The sequence below is a fragment of the Alligator mississippiensis genome, chromosome 1 (assembly GCF_030867095.1).
Source record: "Alligator mississippiensis isolate rAllMis1 chromosome 1, rAllMis1, whole genome shotgun sequence".
Taxonomy (NCBI): Eukaryota; Metazoa; Chordata; order Crocodylia; family Alligatoridae; genus Alligator; species Alligator mississippiensis.
Window position 1 is genome coordinate 415,448,291 of NC_081824.1, and position 26,173 is coordinate 415,474,463.

General features: G+C 46.0%; 1 long non-coding RNA gene across 1 annotated transcript in view; it reads left to right on the forward strand.

Moving 5' to 3' along the window:
- The window catches only part of LOC109284114 (uncharacterized), a 39,646-nt gene extending 25,753 nt beyond the window's left edge, over positions 1–13,893 (forward strand). Inside the window, exon 2 of the long non-coding RNA XR_002091437.2 lies at positions 13,375–13,893. This is a non-coding gene — a long non-coding RNA (uncharacterized LOC109284114). The remainder of the gene's footprint in view (positions 1–13,374) is intronic.
- The last annotated feature ends 12,280 nt before the right edge of the window (positions 13,894–26,173 follow it).

Sequence of the window (26,173 nt, forward strand, 5' to 3'; positions counted from 1 at the left end):
TAGCACCCTCTTCCCTGCCTCAGCATCTGAAGCACTCCAAATTCAGTTTTTAGCTGTGCATCTCTGTGTCCTACATCTACCATTGCTTTGAGCAGGGTGTACTGATCCTAAGCCAAAATTCTTGGTTATACGCCAATTATTTACAGATATGAAAATTAGCTTATTAAATATTTTGCATAACGTGTCACACATGGAGCTGCACAAAACTTGGCATATATCCTTTTGAAATTTGACTGCGAATCTAAACTGCGTGGCTTGAACTCATATGGAAGGCTCAGTTATTCCCTGAAGATGACACTGAGTGGTAGCAGGCCTCACGTGACTAGATGTGGGGGCAGCATGCCTGACATTCCACCCTTTGATGGGCCACAGCATACTTCATTTAGTGCAGCTTCCTCTGCTTGCTGGTGAAATGTGAGGCATAAACCTTGAATGAATATATGAGTTGTAGACAGAGGGAAATGAGGAGACCTTTCTGTTTGCTCACTCTGCCTACGTGTAGTGGACAGTCTGTCCCTTCCACCTAAAGGTCTTCAAGGTTAGGATCCTGAATCTTATTTTACTAACACTGGTACATATCATTGGCTTTGCCCAGTGTAACAGGAGGGACGGCAGGGTTGCCGTGCTAGCCCTTACCACCTCCTCTACTGTGCCAAGCTTCGGATTTGCACCCTCCTAATCTCACCCGCCACGACTTTGATGATATGTTTTTTTTGTAGGAAGGCTACCTTTCCTCCACTTGGCCACAGTTCTCCTGCTCCGGGTGTCCGGCGTGTCTAGGCCTTGTGGGCCTTCTCTATACACCACCCTCCCCACCAGGGCTCTTCCCTGCAGTGCTGCCCCCTCACTGGGCTCTTCTTTGGAGCTGGGGTCTGTACCACCAAACTCCATGCCCTCACTGGGGCTGGGGTCCTCACTTTACCATAAGTCCCCTATGAGGCCTCCTCCATCCCCTTATAGCCTCACCTAAACCACCGGCATTAAACAAACTGTAACATAAAATCAAGCCTCTTGGCTACAACTCAAACCTAGGCCCTCTGGCTGTACCGAGATTGCTCAGCCATCTTGGAGCTGCTACCCTTTAATCTGCAAGCAGTACCTGCAGTCCAGCTTCTCCTCACCTCATGCTCCAGGAGCCCCCCCTTCTCTTGCTCTCAGGGAGCTCCTGCTGCCTTAGATGCCAGTCAGCAACTGCCTCTGATTGCAGCTCCCCTTCCCTCAGAAGAGCCAGGCCTTGCCTCTTATAGCCCTGACCACTGGCAGGTGCGAGTCATTCTCTGCCTCCCGTTGCCCTGGCAACCAGCACCTGTGGAGTCTTCCGTGCTCTCTCAGTAGCAGGCACCCTAGTGTCCTGCTACACACCTCCCCGCTTAAGATTTCAACTCACTGGCAGATCTTCCTAGGTGTTACGTCCTGCTGTGGTTTCCATTGGCCTTTCTTCTGGCACCCAACAACTCATATTGTTGGAGGCGGAGGTTTTCAAGCGCCTCCTCCTCGCCTTTTACCCAGGGCGCACCACGTGGGATTTCTCGGGAGTTACCCTGCCACAGGTAGTCCCCCCACGTTAGCCATCCCTGGTAGGATGCAATTCAGGCCTACCTTCTTTTCTTCCACAGCCCCTTCAACATGATGAGACAGCCTCCTCTCTCTTCCTGGGAGAGCTGCCTCCTACTACTGGGGTTGTCTTGTCCCTTTTCATGTGTCCCAGACCTCCTCTTCTTTGTGTCCTTTGTAACAAATCTCTCTTTGGTTTCCTGCCAGTCCATGAGCTTACCCCAAAGCTCCCACTGCACCCTAAGTGTTCGCTGGGCATCTTCTACCCTCCAAAATTCTATCTTCCCCTGACCAGTGGATCTTCCGCCAGGCCCGGTGTACACTTTTACAAACGCTACTCCCCCAACTCTAGCTTCAACTATTTCTCTCAGGGTCCACCATCTAACTTGCCCTGGGAGGTTATTAACATACACGCATGGCCGTCTTCCTCCCCTCTGTTCTTTCTCCCACCGAATTACCTTTGTTGTTGATAGACCTTCTGCCTCTTTAGTTTGGCCTGCAGTCTGGGTTTGGCACAGTCTCTGCTTCTGTGCAGGGCTGGGTTTTTCATCCTTTGGGTAGAGCTTGAGATGCACTTCTCCTCCCCCCTTAGTTTCTCTGGGGTTTCGGCTCCTCTGGTCCATCTCAGGCCTTTGTACTTCTCTTTTACTTAGAGGTTCTGCCTCTCTCTCTTTTCTGGAAGCCGTACCTGTTCTACCAGATACCCATGCCTGTGCCCTCCTCGACCTCTGGCCTTCTTGTTCTAGCTGTCCTTCCTTTTGAGTGTGATCAGGGCAGCTTAGGTTACCATTCTTGTGTCTCCCACTGACTGGCTCACTCTTTTGTAGCGCTACATTTCCCTTGTCTACTTCCTTCTGTTGCACCTGTTCTGGTACTGTCAATGCTCCAACGTCATACCTGCTAGTAAGCTTCCCTAGTTTCTTCCCCAGGCAGTTCATTTCTACTGTATACTGGCTCACCCACTGCCCCCATCTCTGATCCAGGCACTCCATGACTGTGGAGAGGATCTCTTCCTGCATTCTTGTGGGGTCTATCTCTGCAAGTGCCTTCATCCTGGTATTCTTTTCCTGCTGCCCTGTTTCCTCTTCTTCTCGAGGATTTTCCAATTTTACCATACTGGGTTGCTCCTGACTTCTCAGGATCTTTAAGAGCATAGGCTGTGCAGTCCCTATCAATTTTTCTGTGCCTATTAACACTTCTTTCAAGCCTTCCAGCTCCTGAAGGTACTCCTTGAATCCTGCCTTAGCCAGGGACGCATGTTCTTCCAACTGCTTACTTATTGCAGTCACTCTTTCACTCTGTGTTTGAGCAGCCTGTACTGGTTGCTGCTCGATCTCTTGTTGTAAAGCTGCCTCTCTGGCTGTGCTCTCTTTTAGTAGGGCCTTCAGGGACCGTACCTCTTCCCCCAGTTGGTCCTTCTCCTTTTCTACCCTTTGGGCCTGCAACTCTGCACACTCCTCCATTCTGGACTTTACCTCCATTTCCCGGGACCGCTTCTGATCTTATAATGCCTCATGCATTGCTTCCACACACTCCCCCGTTTGAGCCTTTAGTCCTGCTTCCGTCTGGGTTCCTGTACTTATTAACTCTGGCCCCTCTGACTCCTCAGGATCTTGGCCTTTTGATGCTCTGTGCCTACTAGCTGCCCGTAGGGTCTCATTTTCTGCCTCCACCCTCTGCAACTGGGCCCGTAACCTCTCAGCCTCCTTTGTCCCAGCTTCTAACTCTCCTTCAAGGGACAAGCTTCGATGGTACAGGTCTTGTAATTTGCTAGGTTAGCTTTTATTCTCTCCATTTCCTGTGCAAAAGCCTTGCCCATTTCTTTTGCTTGGTCATGGCTTTTAAGCAGCTCATCCCGCAGCTCTTGTACTTGATGTTCTGCATGAAAGCACTTCTGTTGCCACTCCTGTAGCTTATCGTGCAGTTCCTGTATATGATTTGCCTGGCTGCGGACTTCTTCCTGAAGAACCTCCATCACCCCTTTGGCAACCTCCAACTTTTGTAATAGCTCTTTCTGTTCCCTTGCCTGGGTTGTCCTGGTTGTAGGAGACTTCTTTCTCCACGCTGCCATCTCTCTCTGCATCCTCTGCAGTTTTTCTTCCCCCTCCCGGCTCTTTTGGGATCCATTTGTAATAAGCTGCTCTAATACGTGAGCCCTCTCTGCTTCCACCGCTATCCTGCGCCTGATCTCTCTTGAGCCTCCTTCCCTTTTTCCTGCCTGGGCCCGCTGTTCTATCCCAGCAGCCCTTGCCTCCACTTGCTCTTTTTGAAATTGGGCCACTTCTAACTTCTACTCTAATTGTTCAACTCTCTCTTCTAACTCATCTATCCTTAAGCGTCCAGCAAAATTCTCCTGTTTCAGGCTCTCTATATCCTCTGCCATCGCCATCCTGGCCTCACGCCTTCACTGGTCGGGCCCTCTGGCTTCCCCATACTGTCCCAGGGCAGTGCCTTCCTGCTTTGCCCTCTTTTTGGTTTGTTGCCACTGTCTTCTTACAGCCCGCACTCTCTATCCTAGTTTTAGCCCTTGGGTTTGTCTTTTCATGCACGGCCTTACAGTTCCCAGCCAATGCACCACTGTAACAGGAGGGACGGCACGGTTGCCGTGCTAGCGCTTGCCGCCGCCTCTACCGTGCCAAGTTTAGGATTTGCACCCTCCTATTCTCACCCGCCACGACTTTGATATGTTTTTTTTTGTAGGGGGGCTACCTCTCCTCCACTTGGCCATAGTTCTCCTGCTCCGGGTGTCCGGCGTGTCTAGGCCTTGTGGGCCTTCTCTATACACCACCCTCCCCACCAGGGCTTTTCCCTCTGCAAGGCTGCCCTCTCCACCAGGGCTCTTCTTTGGAGCTGGGGTCTGTACCACCAAACTCCATGCCCTCATTGGGGCTGGGGTCCTCACTCTACCGTGAGTCCCCTATGAGGCCTCCTCCATCCCCTTATAGCCTCACCCAAACCACCGGTTTTAAACAAACTGTAACAAAATCAAGCCTCTTGGCTACAAGTCAAACCTAGGCCCTCTGGCTGTACTGAGATTGCTCAGCCATCTTGGAGCTGCTACCCTTTAATCTGCAAGCAGTACCTGCAGTCCAGCTTCTCCTCGCCTCATGCTCCAGGAGCCCCCCTTCTCTCTCTCTCTCTCTCTCTCTCTCTCTCTCTCTCTCTCTCTCTCTCTCTCTCTCTCTCTCTCTCTCTCTCTCTCTCTCTCTCTCTCTCTCTCTCTCTCTCTCTCTCTCTCTCTCTCTCTCTCTCTCTCTCTCTCTCTCTCTCTCTCTCTCTCTCTCTCTCTCTCTCTCTCTCTCTCTCTTCTCTCTCTCTCTCTCTCTCTCTCTCTCTCTCTCTCTCTCTCTCTCTCTCTCTCTCTCTCTCTCGTTGCCTTAGATGCAGTCAGCAACTGCCTCTGGTTTCAGCTCCCCTTCCCTCAGAAGAGCCAGGCCTTGCCTCTTATAGCCCTGACCACTGGCAGGTGTGAGTCGTTCTCTGCCTCCCGTTGCCCTGGCAACCAGCACCTGTGGAGTCTTCCGTGCTCTCTCAGTAGCAAGCACCTAGGAATAAAATTTATTACACCCAGGAATAAAATTGGTAGAAATTGGCTTAAAGACAGGAATCCCCTCCCATTCCATCCCTTAATACTTATCTATGAAGTGCCAAGGAAACTTCAGTATATGTATAATTGTGATAACTGCTAGCGGAATATACAGATTCTATAATCCTCCCTATAGTAGGGACATCATTTTTCTCAGTGAAATGTTTGGGTTATCAGTATGCATTATAACAGGATCTGCATGTGTTTGTTCCCATGTTAACTAAATGCTTTAGCAAGAGATCATATCCATTAAAACATCCATAGCAGCTGATGTCTTCTATCAGACTGAAGTAATCAGACTTTTGGCATAGGTGCAGATAGACTGGATGCGGCAGCAGATCATTAGAATGAGAAAGGGGTTAAATTTGTAGTTCTTAATCTGTGTTTTCAAATTTGCATTCGAGTCTGAGGCCCCAGATCTGACTTTCTTCATACCAATATAACTCCATTGACTGACTTTACTGCAGCACATCCTCACTTCACTGTGGTGTAAATGTTGCAATTAGCCCCTAAATCACTAAAAAAACCCAAAAACAAACCCCCCATCCCCCCCTTGTTTGCAGCAGCTCTAGAAAACAGCCTCTTTCATCTGCAGAGAGATGGAGATCATCATTTTCAGTAACAGGAATCTAATGGGTACCTGGCTAGGTGCTAATCTTGCTTGTCATATTAATTTGATCAGTTCTAGTGTTGGACATCACTACAGCCTTATTCGCTGCTGACTCTGAGATTATTGCTAAGAAACAAGCTCCATTGTGCCCAAGTCAGAGGAGCTGAATAAAGCAATGGGACATGCACTCATCATGACCCTATAAACCATCTACTCTGTGTAATATTTGGGCTTGGGTGCATATATAGCCCATGGAAAGGGTTTTTTCTTGACAGTGGTCTCCAGCTGAGCATGGAAGCAATGGAAACATAGTTTCCCCAATGAATAAAATAAGTTATTTTCCTCTGGGGAACAATTAGCTTTGTACTCCTCGAGTGTCACTAATCACCCTATGATAATATTACTGGTTTAGATCCAAATTCTGTTCCCTTTACTCATAGTAGATAAATCTAATCCTAATTAGATCAGCATCCTAAACTGATATTTCAGCAAATAGACCGGAATTTATCATGCATCAGCAGATGCATGACAAATAGAACCAAGGAGGTGATACTTCCCCTCTATGCGGCATTGGTCAGACCGCAGTTGGAGTCCTGCATCCAGTTTTGGGCACTGCACTTCAGGAGGGATGTTGATAGACTCGAGATGGTCCAGAGGAGGGCCACTCATGGTTAGGGGCTTACAGGACAAGCCCTATAAGGAAAGACTGAGGGACCTGGACCACTTCAGCCTCCACAAGAGAAGGCTGAGAGGTGATCTTGTGGCCACCTACAAATTCATTAGGGGAACGCAGTAAGAGATTGGAGATGCTCTGTTCACCAGGGCGCCTCTTGTGGTAACAAGGAACAATGGTCACAAGCTGACAGCAGATTTAGGCTAGATATCAGGAAAAACTTGTTCACAGTAAGGGTGGCCAGAATTTGGAATGGGTTTCCAAGGGAGGAGGTGCTCTCCCTTACCTTGGGGGTCTTTAAGAGAAGGCTGGATAGGCATCTGGTTGGGGTCATCTGACCTAGGTATGACCCTTTCTGCCTAGGTAGGGGGTCTGACTCAATGATCTGTTGAGGTCCCTTCTGAGCCTAGAATCTATGAATCTATGACCCCTGTGTCTGGGATGAGCCTCATTTAAACCAGTGAGAGTCCATGTGGACAAAGCTCATTTAAACGTTAACACATGTAAGTATATCTGTTAATTTCATTGGGATTATAATCAGGCCTGGCAGTTTGGGGATGGAAATAAAACTCCATGCTTCAATTCATTTGAGGCCTTCCCTCACTGCTTGTTTATTCTCCTTAAAATTGTTCAAAACCAGAAACTAATCAAGTGAAAAACATGGGGCAACAATCCCCAGGTGCCTTCCTGCTACAGTCAGGAGGGAGAGAAGAAAGAAATCCTTGCCCTCCCTCCCCCCACTCTTTTCACCAAACTTCCCCTTTCTTTTATACTCTACTCTGAGTAGCCATGAACAGCTACTCTGAGCAGCTAAATCCTGCTCAGCTGTGATCTGCTAACCCTTTTCAGGTTGAACCATCTTGTTACCTTGTAACAGGGCCTCCCAGTTGGGGAAGGAACCTTCCCTCTGAAGTTCCAGTGGCAGATTTACCTCCTTATTTATTATTCTCCTCAAAACCCGCACATTTTGGTGAGCTCAAATTAGGGGATGTGTATTTGTATTAGAGTTTGATCATGTTTTCCATTGGTCACATTTCTTCCTCAATTTGGGTTAGATTTATTCCTGAGGGAAGGAAGTGTAACCTGTTGGCTGTGTTCAGACAAGCATGGCAATGCAGTATGTGGTGCCGCAGACACGTCTGCGGTGCCACATACCACACATTCAACTGTTGTCTGCACTGCAGGGGCCAGGGGTCAAAAAAACCCATGAAAAAAAGTGGAGGGGCGCATCATGCGGGGGCAATGCATGCCATTCAAAACTGGAGCCTGGCTGTCTGGAACCACACTCTGGCTGCTGGCCCGACTCTGAGTGGCAGGATCGCCACTGCTGCATCCCCAGGAGGCCCCCAGCTCCCCACATAAGGCTGTTGGAGCCAGCTCAGTGCTGGCCCCAACCTTCCCTACCCCACCTGGCGTAACCTGCTGTGCGCCAGAGGGTGCGTGGCACAGGTGTTCCCTGGGATCAACTAGCAGTGGCACAAGGTGTCCCGCTTCTAATTGTCCCTGGGGACCCCAACGTCCACTCTCATGTGGATGCAGCCTTTGATTTCAATGCCATTGCATCTGTCTGTACTTCAGTGGAATTTGGAGTTTTATCATTTTCTGCTGGGGAATACATGTTTTTAGGGCCAAAATGTGTTCTTTAAAAGAAGTGTAAATTCTGAGTAGTTCCAGTACCTAAAATGGAGTTGCTTTGGAGTCATACCAGTATAACTGAGAACAGATTTTTGCCTCTTGTATTGCTTGAGTGTTTATGTACTGGGCAAAGGGAATAAAGTAGGGAAAAAGAGTTGCTGAATGACAGTAGTGCAGAATTTTGGTAGTTGTATGATATTCTATTACCACTTCTTCTCCTACTATCCCTACAAATATGGTAGCTAGATATTTTTTAAGAATACATTTAGCACCAAATATATATTTAGCAAAATATAACAGGCTTGCTATTGTCTGTAAGAGATCACAATTTAAAGTTGCTTTTCCCTTTATTTTGCTGTAAAGGATTTAAAGCACAAGAACTGTTTGCAAAAAATAGTGATGAAAAAAATCACCAAACCTGATGATTTAAAGAAAAAAAATCCCTAAATAATAATATTAAACCTTTTTGTACTGACAAAACAAGCTTTTGAAAGTAATGTGGAAAAAATGATTTCATTTAAACACCTTTTAGCCAAAAAAACCATATGTTGCTTTTAGTGCAGCACAATAGCTGAACTTCTTAAGGGACTAACTAGCCTGGAGAGTCTTTACATCTTGAAATGTGTGGTTCAGTTGTTGGCACCCCATTCAGTCAGCACTTCCAATGCTGTTGAAACAAATAAGCTTCAGAATCTTGATCTAGCAGGGAGAGGTGCAGTAGTAGCCCACTGGTACATTGGAGGAGGGTAATATTTCAAATGAACACAGGACAGTGTCTTTTAGTTTGCAACTTTGGGCCTGGTTACACAGTAATTTTGGGTGGCTCCTGGAGCTCTTAACCCCTGGACTGTCTGCACATTAAAACCTGAAACTGGTTTTAAGCAGTCCTACTGGGTGCCTGTAGATGGGTGAGGATGCTGCTCCGACGTGCTATAGTTACTACGCTGATACTACTACAATTCATGTGTGCTTATTAATGCAGTCCAGCAGCCTCCATAGCTTGTGTATCCAGTGTTCCCGTACTTCAAAATGTCTATGGGGGTACTTTAACTAAAGCTTGTTGAGCAAGCTTTAGTTAAAGCACTCCCATTACCATTTTGAAGTGGGGAATGCTGAATACACAAGACACTGAGGATGCTTTTATTCAAAAATCTCTTGGAACCTCTCTAATTCAAACATCTCCCTCCCCATCCCCGGAGCACATGTAAAGACACATTATGTGGCTCAGAGTTACTCCACTCCAGGGCAGGATTATCTCTGATCTGTGCTACTCTGCTTGTGTTGCACTAAGGTGTCGCCACAGTAGGCTACACCTTAGTGTAAACATGCCCTCACCGCTGGCCTGGATTGCAATCTAAAACACAGATGCAGTATGACAGGACACTCTCAAAAATCCAGAGGAAAAAATAACTACTGGCTTTGTGCACAATATATATTTTAATCGTGTTTAGTTTGGAACTCACTTCTGGTGGGTAACATGAGAAAAGTGAGCTCTTTGGAGAGATTTGAATGAGCTGAATGTGGTGGTTTCAGTCATTTAAGCAATATTTTTCCATTTCCCTTATTTTATATCTTCAGAGTGCTGGAACTTAAATAAGTTTGGGTGCAAAATGTATTTGGGGGTCCGTTATTGTTTGTGTCTAGTGTGGATGCTAGGATTGCCACCTGTTTCTGTTTCATCGGGACCATACTTATTTTGGGCCTTGAGTCTTGTGTCCCATTTGAACTTCGTGGAGATGCACATCTGTCCCTACTTTCAGTTTCATAGATTCATAGATTCATAGATGTTAGGATTGGAAGGGACCTCAATAGATCATCGAGTCCGACCCCCTGCATAAGCAGGAAAGAGTGCTGGGTCTAGATGACCCCAGCTAGATACTCATCTAACCTCGTCTTGAAGACCCCCAGGGTAGGGGAGAGCACCACCTCCCTTGGGAGCCCGTTCCAGACCCTGGCCACTCGAACTGTGAAGAAGTTCTTCCTAATGCCCAATCTAAATCTGCTCTCTGGTAGCTTGTGGCCATTATTTCTTGTAACCCCCGGGGGCGCCTTGGTGAATAAATACTCACCAATTCCCTTCTGTGCCCTTGTGATGAACTTATAGGCGGCCACAAGGTCGCCTCTCAACCTTTCAGTTACTTTCATTTCTTTCTTTATTTTAGATTATTTATCTTCAGGTAAGTCTTCTGAATCTTCTTCTGTCCCAGTTTGCTGTTGCTTCTCCATTCAATTTCCAGAGGCTTCACCTTATCTCAGGCTGTTACTGCTCCTTCCTGGTCTCTCAGAAGCTTACTAGAACCTCTGGGACCATTTAGTTATGTGGAAACTCCATCTCGTTTCCCATACACTATCAAATCGGGGAACAAACAGGAGGAACTCGCCCTCAGAATAGCCAGTTCAAACCCAGACATAGTTGGGATTACAGAAACGTGGTGGGATTCATCCCATGACTGGGCAGTTAGTATTAGGGGCTGTAGGCTTTACAGGCAGGATAGAGAAGGAAGGAAAGGAGGGGGTGTGGGGCTCTATGTCAAAGAGCAATACACATCTTCTGCCAGCAAAATGGGGTCAGAGGAGGGGCAAGCTGAGGTGCTCTGGCTCAAGATACAAGGGGGTCGTGGGGAGAGGGATTTAATGGTGGGGGTCTACTACAGACCCCCCAACCAAGGGGAGGAGCTGGACTGGGAATTTTCGGGCCAGCTTGCAGAAGCACTTAAGGCAAGGGATGTAGTTGTCATGGGTGATCTAAATTACCCGGACATCTGCTGGGAGGAGCAGTCAGCCAGGTCGGACCGTTCTAGGAAGTTCCTGGCCGAGATACAGGACCTCCACTTAACCCAGGAGATGCACAGTCCCACCAGAGGAAATGCCCTGTTGGACCTGGTCCTGGCCACAGGCAATGATCTGGTAAGGGGGCTCCAGGTCCTGGACCACCTGGGTGATAGCGATCATCGCTTGCTGGAATTCATCATCCAGCGCAGGGTGTCAAGGGCCTACAGCAAGGCGGTAGCCCTAGACTTCAAGAAGGCCAACTTCAACGAGTTGAGAAGATTGGTGGGAGAGGCGCTGGGGTTCTCGAGGGCAGGGGAACTCAGTGCCCAAGATGAGTGGTCGTTCCTTAAGGAGACGATACTCAAGGCCCAGGAGGTGACAATCCCAACAAGAAGCAAGGGGGTCAAGAGTGCCCAAAAGCCTCCCTGGATCACCAAGGATGTCCGGGAATGCCTGGTTGCCAAAAAGGTGGCATACACCCGGTGGAAGCGGGGGACTATCTCCAAAGAAGAGTATACCTCCACTGCTTGGACTTGTAGGGGGGCCGTTAGGAAAGCTAAGGCAGACATAGAGCTAGGACTAGCGTCCAAGATCAAGGATAATAAAAAGTCCTTTTTCAAATATATAGGGAGGATGAAGAAGGCGCCGGGAAATGTGGGGCCCCTGCAAGATATGCTGGGCAATCTGGTGGTTGTGCCAGAAGAGAAGGCAGACATCTTTAACAAATTCTTCACCTCCGTTTTCTTGTGCAGGGACCGGGACTCCCCTACCGTGATTCAAGAGGGACTCAAGGGGAACGCCCCAAGACCTAGGGTTGAGGAGGACCAGGTTAGAGTGCTTCTGGAGGGGCTGGATGTGTTCAAGTCAGCAGGTCCAGATGCTCTCTACCCCAGGGTGTTGAGGGAGCTAGCAGGGGTTATTGCAGGGCCCTTGGCACGGCTTTACGAGCGCTCGTGGTGCTCGGGCCAGGTGCCAGATGATTGGAAGATAGCCAGTGTGGTCCCCATCTTTAAGAAAGGGAGGAGGGAGGACCTGGGCAACTATAGGCCCGTCAGTCTTACCTCAATCCTGGGGAAACTCTTTGAGAAGATCATCCAGGAGCACATCTGTGATGGGCCGGCATCAGGGGTGATGCTAAGGGGCAGCCAGCACGGTTTCATTAGGGGCAGGTCATGTCAGACCAACCTGATTGCCTTTTATGATCAGGTCACAAAAGCATTGGATGCAGGTGTTGCCGTGGATGTTGTCTTTCTGGACTTCAGCAAGGCCTTTGACACTGTCTCTCACCCCATCCTTGTTAAAAAACTAGGCGACTGTAGATCGATGCCTACATGGTCAGATGGATTGCTAATTGGCTGAAGGGTCGTACTCAGAGGGTGGTGGTGGACGAGTCATATTCGACCTGGGGAGAAGTGGGAAGCGGAGTCCCTCAGGGCTCGGTCCTTGGGCCTGCTGTTCAATTTCTTTATCAGCTATTTGGACGATGGGGTGAAAAGCAACCTGTTCAAATTCGCTGATGATACCAAAATCTGGGGTGAGGTGAGCACGCTAGCAGGGAGGGAAAGATGCAGAAAGACCTGGATAGGTTGCAGGGGTGGGCTGACAAAAACAGGATGTGTTTCAATACGGACAAGTGCAGGGTGCTGCACTTGGACAGTAGTAACCGGCAACACACTTATAAGATGGGAAACTCCCTTCTTGAGAGCATGGAGGCAGAAAGGGATCTTGGAGTCATCATTGACTCCAAGATGAACATGGGCCGAAAATGCGAGGTCATGGTCTGCAGGGCTAACTGGACCCTATCGTGCATCCACGGGTGCATCTCAAGTAGGGCCAAGGAGGTGATCCTCCCCCTCTACGTGACACTGGTCAGGTCACGGCTGGAAAACTGTGTCCAGTTCTGGGCGTCCCACTTCAAGAGGGATGTGGACAACATTGAGAGGGTCCAGAGAAGGAACACCCGCATGATCTGGGGACAGCAGGGCAGGCCCTACAATGAGAGGCTACGGGACCTGAACCTGTTCAGCCTTCACAAGAGAAGGATGAGGGGGGACCTGGTGACCATCTATAAACTCACTAGGGGGGACCAGAAGGGTTTGGGGGAGAACTTGTTTCCCCTAGCGCCCCCGGGATAACAAGAAATAACGGCCACAAGTTGTTGGAGAGTAGGTTTAGATTAGACATCCGTAGGAACTACTTCGCAGTTAGGGCGGCTAGGATCTGGAACCAACTTCCAAGGGAAGTGTTGCTGGCTCCTACTCTGGGGCTCTTTAAGAAGCGGCTCGATGCCTATATGGCTGGGGTCCCTTGAGCCCAGTTTCTCTCCTGCCCAGGCAGGGGGTTGGACTTGAAGATCTACAAGGTCCCTTCTGACCCTACTTCTATGAGTCTATGAAATTCCTCCCTTGGAATTTGATGCTCTTGGGACCCTCTGCACTGCTGCTGCTGCTGCTTTTACCTTTCTGATGTCTCAGGAGCTTCCTCATTCTGCTCTGAAAGCATCCAGCTAGCCCCAGTCTGACATTTCTCTCCTCTGCCTTTCAGAGTCTTCTTCAATTCATGAACAAGAAAATAGTATTTGAAGACAATGGAAAAAAGAATATCTGCAATGCTCTGAAGAAGAAGAGGGCCTCCTCCTTCAGGGATGAGTGCATTGAAAAGCATAAAGAGGCAGCCCATTATTTGCATGTTCAATGTAATGTTCTGATAAAAAGGGAGGTCTCAGGGCTGTGAGGAAGTCCATGAACACATAGAAACTTCAATTGTCACTGAGACTGAAGAATGCTGACAGCAATTTGGCTAAACATTTCACCACCCAGGAGACTCCTGGGAAGGTTTGTGTCCTTGCTGCTGAAGTAGTTTACCTACTTATTGCTTGCTTGCTAAAATCTTTAAGATGAGTTAAGTCAAAATTGAATAAAAAATTCACTGTCAAAAAACAGATGAGAACACTGTGGAAAATGTTTGGACACCCTATTCAGTAGAGCAGTTGGATGATCTCAAAGACAATAAGTAATTGTCCATAGTCACTGCTCCTTTAAATAAAGGCAATGTTAAATATTACCCATTGATTATACACTATTTCCCTGTTCAGTGGTGTTGGAGATGGTTGACTTGACTTTTGCAAGGACTCTGATAAAGCAGCCAATTTCATTTGTACAATTTTGAATGGTAGTGGCTTGATGATGAAAAGCTTAGGCTCAAATTCTAAATTACCTCTAAGTTACCTAAGGGGTACTTACATGCCTGTGTTCAACCCTATTCCACCCTGTACAAGTCCCTGACATTTTTTGGTAGCAAAACTTCATCCTAGTCCTAAAATTGTCATGGGTGGTGTGTCTACTAGGCCTGTGGGAAGCAGCTAGTATTTGCTTTCGATTCGGTTGATTTGGGGGACAGTGATTTGATTCAGCAATTGGAATCCCTGTTCCGAATTGATTTGGCCAAATCCCCCAGACCCATTCCCTGCCCGCTCTCCCAGTCCTAGCAATGGCCGCCACACTGACACCAGCTCCCGGCACTTTGAAAAAAAAAAAGCCCCGACTCAGCGGGTGCTGCCGGGCAGGGGGGCGATCCCCGCTGCCCCCTACTGCCCCAAGCTGCATAGGGGGCTCTGAATAAGCTCCCTGACCCCCCACTCCCACAGTTCCCCCTCTCCCCATGGCTGTCCTGCCCATCCCAGCTCCGGCCCTTAAGAACGCCCCCCCCCCCCAGACTTACCAGTTTCTGCCAGGTGGGGGGCAATTCCCGCTGCCCCCCACTGCCCCCCATCGCATGGGGGGGCTCTTCCATGAGCCCCACAAAGCCTTGAGGCCACTGCAGGAGTGGGTGAGGCCAGGGTTTTGTTTTTGGTTTTTCCTTAAAGGGCCGGAGCTGGAGCGGGTGAGGCAGTCATGGGGGGCTGGGACAGTGGGGAGGGGTCAGGGGGCTCATGACAGACCCCCCCCATGCAGTGTGGGGCAATGGGAGTAGAGGGGATTGCCCCGCCCCTGCCTGGCAGCACCTGGTGAGTGGGGGCTTTTTTTTAAAGCACTGGAAGTTGGGCGGGCAGGGCAGCCGTGAAAAGGCAGGTGGAACCGGGCGGGGGTTGGGGGCTGGGGCAGTGGGGGTGGGCAGAGATTCAGAGAGCTTTGAATCAATTTGTACCTTTTTATTGGTCCCCTGATTCGATTCAGAATTGGAGATTCAGCCACTAAATCAGGCCTAATATCCTCTGAATCAAATCACCACCCGACGCTTCGCACAGCCCTAGTATCTACACATACATTAATGTACTTTTCCTAATATGCATTAAATTTAGTACCTCCAATGTTAGGTTGCCCTAATAGTAGCACAAGTGCATACTTTTTAAATGACAATGCGTAGTAACCTATTTTTTGAGCATTAGAGTAATAGCATGGTTTTTATGCACCCCTTCAATGCAGGGGAAAATAGGTTATTGCACATTAAAGCGCATGTGTAGACACATCCAAATAGTAGAGAGGAGTAGGAGGACTCATCGGCTTTTAGCATTTCCCCCCCTAGCTTTTGCACTCACAGTTTTTCAGGGACTTAAGAAAGGTGGAATAGGATTATAGTTTGGTACCTATATACCACTATATTTTGCAATTTGAAAGTATCGAGACCTAACATGCTGCACGACACAGCCAGGCTTGAATGGGAAGTATGATGTGGAGAGTTTGACAATCAAAATTTTTAAGACTTTTGCTTTCTTAGCAGGGTTTGAAAAGAACGACAGGAATATTTTTCTAAATCTTCTGCAACATATTTCAGTGAAATTCTACCAACTGCAAGATTCTGAAAATGTTAGAGAGCAGTAAAAATGTACTTCATTTTACAAGACCAATAAAACGCCAACACTGTGAAATGGGACTTTATTGTTGACCATGAATATAAGGTGCCAAGTGACAAATATTTATATTTTACTGAATGTTATTTATATTTTGTGCATAGCCACATGAATTCTTTTTCACACAGCAGTTAAGGTGCTTGAAAATGATGCAACCCAGCCCCAGATCTGAAATGAGGGAAAGCCTGAGAGCCAATTTGAAGAATAGACTATAAGAAAACTTATTTGGTTTCACAGTGCAAAAGAATTTTAGGAAGAATATTGTTCATGATGAAGAATATGGGTAGATGAGAGAGAGAGGCTGAGAACTGGCCTTGTCAAGAGTCAATTATGAGTTCAAGTCAGGATCAAATCATCCAGTTTATTCCATAAATTCATCCTGGCATAATAAAGCACCTTACCAGGAATAAAGAGCAATGGAGAACACACCTTTAAAATGGGTATGGCACCTGCTACACATCTTGCAGTTTAGGAGGCAAGAATACGAACTCTATTATTGGGTCAGGTATTTATCATCACAAACCTTACTGAGGAATATCTGTCCTTACTTGAACAAAAATGAAATGGTATGCTCAGTATGTGCGTACATGCAATTTCCAGGAATAATGTGATAATTGTGTTTGGAGGAGTACAGAGACAACTACCTCTGTATATTCTTGAAGGCACAAAGAGGTTGAGAACTAAAGCAGAGGCAGGGACGTGATCCTGAGCTCCCATCTTACTCTTCAGCCTTGTTGCTCATTTGCAGAGTTGGCTGGGTAAGCTTAAGCAGCAGGTTCCCACATTTTACTACCACCTCCTCGGTATATTTGGAGGTCTTTGAAGTGGTTCTGGGGAGAAGGAGGGTCATACTTCCTTTCTGGAACCAGCATGGGTTGGTGAAGCTCCAGTCTACTCCATGCTAAATGCAAACATCCAGATCTTAAAACTAATGGTTCAAACTCTGTCTTCAAGTTGAAACCTTCATAGGTTTTGCTCAGGTCAGCCTGCTGTTGAAGTTTCTAGGACAGATTATCTGGTCAGTAACAGCAAGGTATCATTTATTACCCAAGTTACTCTAGATTTATACTGGTGTAACATAGAGAAGAATTTGGCTCAAGTTTCTTGCAAGTATGCTGAAAAGAGATGCATTTCTGTGCAAACACATTCATTATGCATATTGCATGGAGAAATGAGCCATTTCTTGTGCCTGGTGCTTCACAAACTATGATAGGTTTGATAAGAGAAGTGCAAAATCCTCAAAATTTCTACAAGGATATGAATCAAGACTTACTGAGTCACATGGATAACAATGGAGACAGAAATCTTATTCTTGAGTTGAAGGCATATGTAATACCCATTTTTCAAAATGCAAGTTTGTGCTTATAAAACTCTTAATGTCCTAGATTGAGCTTTCGTTGCTCAGAAATCACCTTCATACTGTTCAGAATAGTTGCATCTACATGAGATGCCCACTGAGCAGTTGTTACTGTGCAGTTGTTTAGTACTTGCATAACCAAGTACTAAATGACTGCCCAGTAACCGGCGTTATTGTGCAGTAAAGTCCTGGCACAGGTGTCTAGTGACGCTTACTGCTCAGTAGCTCGTTCCTACTGCTCAGTAGTGTCATGTTACGGTTTGTGCCCATTGATGCTACTGTGAAGCTTTAATGAGCTACTGCACTGTAGTAGTAAGCTACTGTGAAGTAAGTGTCTCGTGTAGACACGGCCAATATGTCTCTGTTTTTGCTTTTAGAAGTCATGAATATGTAGCTGATGAAAGGCTGTCAAATTCCTCCACATAACACTCCCCAGTCTTTAACTCTCTGATTTCACCAGAATTATTCAATCCCTAAACAATAATGTTTGGCAAAGGCACATTAATATAAGAGTTATGGCATCTTGTAAAATGGGGAAATTCATTTCACTCTTTGAAAAATATTCTATTTAAATTATTTCAAAGCCCAGAACTGGTGGAATTAAAAAAATTCCAAGTTTTGTTCAATACTGGCTTTCAATGAAAACAAATGCACTAGAACTCTTTAATGGAATGCCTTATTGTATTGAAAATGTATAAATTAAAGGAGGCAAAATTTAGATCTCAGTATGCTGGTAGGGGTACGGTAGTCAAAAGTGCCCGCAATGCTGAAACCTATATTTTTTTCTTGATCTAAAACATTAATGAGTATGTTAAGCACCTAAATATCATAAACCATACAAAGTAGGATCAAACTTTATGCATCAAAGGAATGTTTGAAATTCCAGTTTTCCAAGTACATATATAGCAACCTTCCTTCTCTATGCTGGTTCATAAGATAACGGGCACTAAAAGTTACTTGCCATTTTCACTCCAACCTGATTTGAGTGACAGTTGTTTCCTCAACTCTTCAGCAATAAAGCAGCATGGTGTACTGTCTGAAACTGGTAACCTCAGTTTTCATATGGTTTAATTAATTCAGGCTCTGAAACTAGTCAACTGAAATTGATGGAAGAAGGGAAAAGGAAGATCGTGACCAGAACAGGCTTTTTTTCTTTTTTTTCCTTTTTTTTCTTTTAAAAAGCGTGGCTGTCATTCAGTGTCTCATTCTAGTCTTGGCTTCATCAGCAGTTCTAGTTCCCTTATCCACTATAGCTGTCCCACTGGCATTAAATAGAGTAAAATATTAGATGTAGAAAAAATACTGACTTACAGTCAAATTGCTTTGGACCATTGTGGTTCCTATTTTTGAATATAGAAGAAGCAGTTGATCATGGTAGAGGAGCCACGGCATGGAACTTGGAATTTATTTACTGGGAGAGAATAGTTATTGACATTTCCATCCTTGGAGGTTTTTAAGACCCAGCAAGACAAAGCGTTGACTGAAATGATCTTCTTGGGAATGGTCTTGCTTTGAGCAAGGGATTGGACTACATGACCTCCTGAGGTCCCTTCCAACACTAATTTTCTATGATTCTATGATTGAGGGTTTGTACATACGACGCAATTGGCCTTTAAAGCAACTTAAATGCCCCTTGCACTGCTTTAATGGTGCACCTGTTTACACTGTCAACGGCGTATTGCACGTTAAATGACTTTGGGACGTAGCAAAATAAAGTATGTCCGAGGTGCTTTAGTTTGTTACCTTACAGCTGCAGAGGGAAGCACCAGGCCCTGTGCAGCTCAGGGGCTGTGCAGTCAGCCTGTGCGGGCAGGCTCCACTGAAGAAAAAAAAAGTAATGAGCCTGATGGTTTTTTTTTCTTTTCTCTCCCTGGAGCCTGTCTGAGCTGTGTGGGGGCCCAGTGATTCCCTCCATGGCAGCGGTGCCCCTGGGACAGCCCAAGCCTGGTGCCTGTGGGTGGGTGCTGCTGTCGCCACCAAGGGAAGCACCACACCCTATCCCCCCAACTGCTCAGTGACTGCTCAGCCTGCCTGCAGATTGCGCCCCTCCCCGGCTGCTGGAGTGGCAGATATCGATCAGGCCCAACCCTTGTGTACACACCATGGGGGTTTACTTTGGTTTAATTTGAAGCAGTGTTTTTAAAAACCCACTGCTTTGAGTTAGGGAGAATTAAACCGAAGTAAACCCCCATGGCATGTACAAGCAGCCATTATGTTCTGTAAGCCCATAGAAGTTTTATTATAAGCCTGAGATCTTATATCTCTTGTGAATCCTTCCTTTTTGTATTCATGTAAACATTGTGTGACATTTCAGAGAAAAATGCATTAATTGGTTTTTGACCTGTTCTCAGTATTTGTAAGTAAAATGACTACAATACAATTAGAGTAATTCTCTAGTTCTGCATTGGTAGCATCAGATGGATAACTAATGCAGTGATCTTTACTTTTGCTTCGTAACTTTAATGTGTGACTAGTTTATTCCTTTTGGATACTGTAATGAAAATTATTCATCCAGGCAATATCTTAAATTTGTGAGAAGAATTTATCTGTAAACTCTCTGGTCCAACTTGTTACTAGTAGTTTTTGTTAATGTACTGTGTTCTTCTACTTAGCTTTCTTTGCCACATCCGGGAATTGTTCTTGTTTTCAAATCTAATTATGTAAAATGTCCTCTTATGGACCAAACATATTTATACAAAGGCCTTAACTGATGGATCACTTTTATATTGTAACTTAATGACACTAGCAGTTACAAATGGATGCTAGTGATGAGTGGAAGGGAGAAATGTGGTTGTGATTCTGATCTCATGCCAAGTTCATGCTGGTTGAACTGTTCTTTTTAATTTAGGTACTTGTACTGCACCCAAAACTATGGTATTTACAAACTTGACTTCAGTGGACTTATTTAGGTGATTATATGAATGTATTGGTCTGAAGCTGATGTAACAGTAAGATAAATAAGAAAAAGTTCTATTAAATTAATGGGATGACAGCAGTATGCATGGAACTTGGATTGGACAATCAGGTTTCTTATAGTAGATTTGAGAGTATATAATAGTTGGAAAAAGTGCTAACTGTAACATATTATAGAAGTAGTGTGTGTGTGTGTGTGTGTGTGTGTGTGTGTACACACCTATATATTATATATATATATCTCCTCTTTCATGATGGAAGTCAGGATTGCATCAAAGCCAGCATAAAACTGTTCTTCCTGTTCTTCAGCACTGAATGTTGGGGTGTATGCACTTATGATTGACATTATGTTCTGGTAGCAAATGAATTGTTGGTCAGTTGGAAGTGGAAAGTCATGGGTTGCTCACTAATGCCAACAGGGAATTCAGTCATTCAGCTGACAATCTGGTTCTTAATGGCAAAACCAACACTGTGAATTTGCCTGTCTTTTGCAGGTTTCCCTTTGTAGAAGAGCATGTAGCCACCCCACTTTGTCTGCATGTCTGGTTTCACTGACAGCAACGGTATTTATGTCATATTGCTAGAGTTCTCAAGCAACAATAGCTTTTCTGCATTCAGGTCTGTCAATTTTTGGGTTGTCTGGCAGGGTTCATACATTCCAGGATGCAAGACATTTTTGTGTTTCGACTGCAAATTAGAATGATCCCCCTGGAAGTGGCTATCCAGTCGGGTAAGGTAAAGTGGGACAGTCTATGTTTGGTGCACCTTTTCTAGCCCTCTCCCCATGTGGGGTGAATAGAGGAGATCCTAAAAAGGACTGCTAAGTCTTGATCACAGCTGCCAAATTACCCTCCTGTCCCATATCAAGGGTGAAGTGACCATCAGGTGACTGCCACCTGCGTGTGGATCCATGTCTAGGAACTCCCGGTGATCACTTTGTCCATCTCTGTTGCCACTCATCTGTCCCTGCAGGAGTTTGTAGAAGTTATAGGTATTACTATTGGTCACTGTAGTAGATATTGGACCAGTGGGAGAAACCTGCATGTGACTTGTTCTATGCAAGGAGGCCATTGTGTATTGGGTACTGCACAGATCTTGGTGGAGGAGAAACCTGTGTCCGGTGGCAAGGAGGTCCAAGACAACCAGGGTAACTCTTCCACTACAGCCTTTACCAATTTTCACAGCCATTGAGAAAACTCCAGAGCAGGCTAGTACTTGTATTTACTACTGGTTATTTACATGTACTAGCCTGCTCTGGAGTTTTTTTGCATGCAGTAGCACACATGTAGACACTGCCCAGCTGGCTGTGGGACAAGGTTGCTTCAGTGTGGGGGCTGCCTGCTGGCTAGTAAATATAAGTACTAGCTTGCTCCGGAGTTTAGTAGTTTTGTGTGTCCTAATAGGGGTGCACACGTAGATGCAGAGACTTTTACTGAAGAGCTAATTAGACAGCTCTGTAGTAAACATCTTGTGTAGATGCGCTCTCTGTGTTGTGAGGGAGGTCAGACTGGATAGTCATCATGGTCCCTTTTGACTTGCTTTACATTCTGTGGGTCTGTTGAAGCCAATATAACCAGGCCATGGTTAAGTTGCCACAGAAGAGTACAGAACTGGGTTTTGTATCTTTTGAGTTGAACTCCTTCGTTGTGTTTTGTTGTTTACAATAGCTTTTGACATTTTCTATTATTTATTGTTTCTTATGTATTTTTATGGTTGCTTTTTGCTAACCATTACATAGACCTAGTGACTTTCATCCATTGTGATAGGGGTTATTGTTTTAAAAATCCTGTGTTTTAGAAAGAGACACCCATCCCTTCCTTGTTTCGGTTGGAGCTTACATGAGTCCGCAGGAATTCTTTGCATCTTTATGAACGAGTTTAATTTATGAAGATAGGGTGGCTCAGCAAAGAGCCTTGAATTTCTATACTGGGGAACTTGTATGCATTTTTTTCTTACATTGGCTCTGTGTAATTTGACATGGTTTGGCAGTAAGGGTCTGTATTAAGAACCACCAAAACAGGATTTCTTTGAATCCATGGGCTTTGCAGGCTCCTGGAATTAGCCTGAATATTTGTAGAATGACCAAACAGTCACTTTATAGATATTTCATTGGCCCTAACCCTGCATCTCCAGGGCAGGGTCTTCCCACATTAGTTGGTTGTGAGATTGGACCTCTGGCACAATATCAATTCTATCAGTATCAGCTGACTTTGTCAAATACATCTTCATATCTGCCCCAGCTCTGGAACAAAGTGTCCCAAAGGGACACTTGCATGCCTGTACACAAATGCCAGGAGGTTGGGGAATAAACAGGAGGAATTTGTCCTCCTGCTTAACACAAATAATTATGATGTCCTAGGGATAACAGAGACCTGGTGGGACTCCACCCATGACTGGGCCATAGGTATAGATGGCTATATCTTTTACAGGAGACATTGAGTGGACAAAAGGGGTAGGGGTGTAGCTCTCTATGTCAGGGAAAGCTACACATCCCTGCAAGCCAACATTGGTGCTCAGGGTGGATGACTGGAGACGCTCTGGGTTAAAATCCATGGGGAACACGGCACAGGGGACACAATGGTGGGAGTCTACTACAGACTTCCTATGCAGGATCAAGAACTTGACCAGGAGTTCACCAGGGAATTGGATGAGGCCGCACGCTCCTGGTGCATGGTTGTCATGGGAGACTTCAACTACCCTGACATCTCATGGGAAGAGCGCTCAGCCAAATCTAAGCGGTTGCAAAGCTTTCTCTCATGCGTGGATGAGCTCTATCTGACGCAAGAAGTCTATGGGCTGACAAGAGGTAAAGCACTGCTCGACCTGGTACTGGCAATGGGGGACAACCTACTCAGTAACCTAACTATTGAAGGGAAGCTGGGTGACAATGACTATGAACTGATCACCTTTGCCATCTGCCGTAAAGCTGGCAAGTCAGTCAGCAATACAGAAGTCCTCAACTTCAGGAAAGCTGACTTTGACAAGCTCAGGAGGCTTGTCAATGAGGCCCTAAAGGGCCACAACCAAAAGGGGAGGGGAGTTCAGGATGAGTAGTTGCTCCTCAAAGGAGCAATCCTGGATGCACAAGCAAAGTCTATTCCATCTCAGAGGAAAGGCAGCAAAAGGACACAGCAGCCCCCTTGCCTCTGCAGGGAACTAGCGGACCTCCTGCATCTAAAAAGAAAGACCTAAAAAGGACGGAGGACTGGATCCACCTCTAAGGAGGAATACTCTGCACTGGTCCCGACCTGCAGGGAGCGAACCAGGAAAGCCAAGGCTGCGATGGAACTCCAATGAGCTAGAAGTATCAAGGACAATAAAAAGTCCTTTTTTAGATATGTGAGGAGCCGGAGGAAAAGCAAGGGCAACATTGGACCCCTGCTAAATTAGATGGGACAACTGACAACTGACGCCCAGGAAAAAAACAGCTTGCTAAATGGGTACTTTGTGTCAGTTTTTCACCAGTCCCATGGGACGTCCCTGCCCATTATGGGACAGGGAGGCCCGTGTGAGGGAGATTCCTTACCCTCCATCAATACTGACCTTATAAAGGAACACCTTGAGAGGCTGGACACCTTCAAGTCAGCCAGCCCTGACAGTTTACACCCCAGGGTACTCATGGAGCTGGCTAGTATCAGAGCTCAGCCCCTGGCATGGATCTTCGAGAACTCCTGGTGCTCTGGTGAACTGCCCGAAGATAGGAAGAAAGCCAATGCATCTTTCATGAAAGGGAGGAAAGTGGATCTGGCAAACTACAGGCCCATCAGCCTGACCTCTATCCCAGGGAAGGTCTTAGAAAAGATTATCAAAGAGGCTGTTCTTAACAGACTGGCCGATGGCAACATCCTGAGGGATAGCCAGCACGGGTTTGTTGCAGGTAGGTCTTGCTTGACCAATCTTATTTCCTTTTACGACCAGGTGACCTATCCTCTGGACAAGGGAGAAGTGACTGATGTCATATATCAATCACTTATTAAAAAAAAGCCTTCGATCTGGTACCCCATGATCACCTCTTAACAAAACTTGCTAACTGCGGCCTCGGCCTCACCACAATCCACTGGCTGGGGAATTGGCTCCATGGTAGGACCCAGAGGGTGGTGATTGATGGAAGTCAATCGTTGTGGTGCGCTGTGACCCATGGGTTCCCCCAGGGCTCTGTCCTTGAGCTTATATTATTTAACATCTTCATTAATGATGTGGACACTGGCATCAGAAATGGACTGGCCAAGTTTGCCGATGACACCAAACTCTGGGGTAAAGCGTCCACACCTGAGGACAGGAGGGTGATCCAGGCTGACTTTGATAGACTCAGGAAATGGGCGGATGAGTACCTGATGGTGTTTAACACCAAAAAATGCAAGGTTCTCCACCTTGAGAAGAAAAACCTCCAGCATCCTTATAGTTTCAGCAGTGCTATGCTGGATAGCACTATGGACAAAAGGGGCTTGGGGGTCATGGTTGACCACAAGATGAACATGAGCCTTCAATGTGATGGTGCAGCTAGTAAAGCGAGCAAGACGCTGGCTTGCATCCATAGATGCTTCTCAAACAAATCCCAGGACATCATTCTCCCCTTGTACTCAGCCTTGGTGAGGCCGCAGCTGGAGTACTGTGTCCAGTTTTGGGCTCCATAATTCAAATAGGATGTGGAGAAGCTTGAGAGAGTGCAGAGAAGAGCCACATGCATGATCAAAGGTCAGGAAAACAGACCTTATGATGAGAGGCTGAGAGCCATGGGACTCTTCAGCCTGGAAAAGCGCAGGCTCAGGGGTGATCTGGTGGCCATCTATAAGTTTATCAGGGGTGCTCACCAGGATCTGGAGGAATGTCTGTTCGCCAGTGCACCCCAAGGGATGACAAGGTCAAACAGTCACAAACTCCTCCATGGCCATTTCAGGCTGGACATAAGGAAGAACTTCTTCACTATTCAAGCCCCCAAGGTTTGGAATAGACTGCTGCCAGTGGTGGTTCAAGCTCCTACTTTGAACACCTTCAAGAAACATTTGGCTGTTTATCTTGCTGGGATCCTATGATCCCTGCTGACTTCCTGCCCCTGGAGCAAGGGGCTGGACTTGGATCTTCCAAGGTCCCTTCCAGCCCTGGTGTCTATGAATTTATGAATAACAAAATAGGGCTAGACTTTCCTGGGTTTTTTTACATGAAAGCTTATATGAATCCTAACAAAAAGTCCCCCAGACCTAATGGCCTTCAAAGACCTCCTCTTCAGTATTTGAAAGGAAACTTCTAGGATGGAGGTGCTTGGAGCAATCAGAGGGGACGTTAACAGTTGTAACAGTATAAAGCTAAATAAAAATGTGGGAAGAATATCACCAACAAATTCTTGTGTGGAATCTATTGGATGGAAGCTAAATCTTTTAGTAAAATATAAATAAGCTACATTGCTAGAGGACATAGTTCTGACCACTTTAGTCAGTGAAACATTCAAACACACGTTTATCTGCTGTGCTGAACCGGGATCAAGGTAAGCACATGTCTAAATGCTATACTGAGTAGATGGTCATTTAAACTCAGACAACAAAACGTTTCAAATTATCTCAAAGAAACAAATTCTGTACTATTATGTGATGCTTATACAACCTTCTTGGCTTTATTTTAGGCCCTGGCACATGTTTGTTTAGAGGTGTCATGAGATCTGAGTCCCATTCCTGACATTCATGCTTCCTCCCATCCCACACATGCATGGCAGGAGGTGCAATTTGGGGATTGGCAAACTGATCCCAGTAGCACCCCTTCTATTTACCAGTGCAGGGGGATCCCAGGATCATAATCCTGGGTTTCCTCTTCACGGGCAAGTTGAAAGCTGGGTGCTTGCAGGTCTGGCATCAGGCAGACACAGTTGTCTGGGACCAGAAAGTAAAGGGGAATTTATGCCTCGATGGTGTACAGTCTTACATATATGCTTAACTTTATATGTGTGAGCAGACCATGGACATATTCACATGTAAAAAAAAAAAAAAAAATCACATGCTTACAGTTTAATTTTCCACATAAGGAAAAGGAACAAAACTCTTATCTCCAGTATTTCTAACTGTTGATCTAATCAAACATTTTCAATATGAAAGATAAACAATTTGCTTTATGCAGCTGCAGAATTTTGCAGAGAAAAATGGGTGAGAAGAGAAACAAATACGTCAGGTAAGGAAAAAAGAGATGGAAGGAGGCAGTAGTTAGAAAAAATAATGGAAGGGCATAATATTGACATT